A 1,392-nucleotide genomic window follows, 5' to 3' on the forward strand; every position below is an offset into this window, starting at 1 on the left:
GAAGGAAGGACATGACTAAGAAATGTTTAATAAAAGCAAGAACAAATCATCAAATACTGTTAAGAAAGAAGTAAACAACAAATAAGCACAGGTAAACAAAAGAAGCAGGTAAAAACAATAATTACGTAGACATACGATAACATATGATAAACCAAGAGAAACAAAGAAAAATGCGATAAACAGGGAAAAGGAGAAAGATAAGTTAGAATTTACACACACACACACACACACACACACACACACACACACGGGAGAAGTTTTGAATCCTTTTCTGAATCAGTTTCGAATCGTTAAGTGAATCATTATCTGGTTCATGACTCTTCTTAACTTGCTTTTCAAATGACTCCATTGGTAACAGCTTAATTGCCTCCACCATTAATTGTTTCCGGTTCCTAGTCTCTCTCTCTCTCTCTCTCTCTCTCTCTCTCTCTCTCTCTCTCTCTCTCTCTCTCTCTCTCTCTCGTTGTTTGTAATTGTTTTTTTCTTATGTTATTTGTATTTTTCGTCAGTAATAATTTGTTTTCTTAATTTTCCTTCCTTTCTTTCTCTATTTTTCGTATTTCTCATGTTTTATTGTGTAGATTATTTCATTAGTACTATCTTTCTTTATCCTCTCACTTTTTCCTTCTTTTCTTCCTTCTTTTCTTCCTTCCTTCCTTTCCTTCCCTTTCTTTCCAAGCATTTCATTTTTTTTTTACATTTGCTTTATCATCTAAGGATTTATTTTCCATTCTTTCTGTTCCCTTCCTTTATTACAATCCCTATCACGTGTCATCAGCCTTTCCCATTCATCCTTCCTTTTATCACTCCTCCTCCTCCTCCTCCTCCTTCTCCTCCTCCTCCCCCTCCTCCTCCATTTCACATTTTCTTTTCGTTCGTGCTATATTTGTTTCTGTCTGTCTGTCTGTCTGTCTGTCTGTCTGTCTATCAGTCTGCATTTTTATCTGTTCATGTGTATGTTTGTGTTTGTCTGTGTGTTTGTTATGTCTGAGTGTCCAGTTATGTTTCTCTCTCTCTCTCTCTCTCTCTCTCTCTCTCTCTCTCTCTCTCTCTCTCTCTCTCTCTCTCTCTCTCTCTCTCTCTCTCTTCGTTCATTTGTCTCCCTCTTGTCCTGTTTTTCCTTCCGTCTGTCCTTTCATTATCCTCTGTCCCTGTCTGCCTGTCTGTCTGTCTGTCTGTCTGTCTGTCTGCCTGTTTGACTATCTGTTTGTCTGTTTGTCTGTCATTGCCTCATTTCTCTCTCTCTCTCTCTCTCTCTCTCTCTCTCTCTCTCTCTCTCTCTCTCTCTCTCTCTCTCTCTCTCTCTCTCTCTCTCTCTCTCTCTCTCTCTCTCTCTCTCTCTCTCTCTCTCTCTCTCTCTCTCTCTCACACACACACACACACACACACACA

This window comes from Scylla paramamosain, chromosome 34, assembly GCF_035594125.1.
Source record: "Scylla paramamosain isolate STU-SP2022 chromosome 34, ASM3559412v1, whole genome shotgun sequence".
NCBI lineage: Eukaryota > Metazoa > Arthropoda > Malacostraca > Decapoda > Portunidae > Scylla > Scylla paramamosain.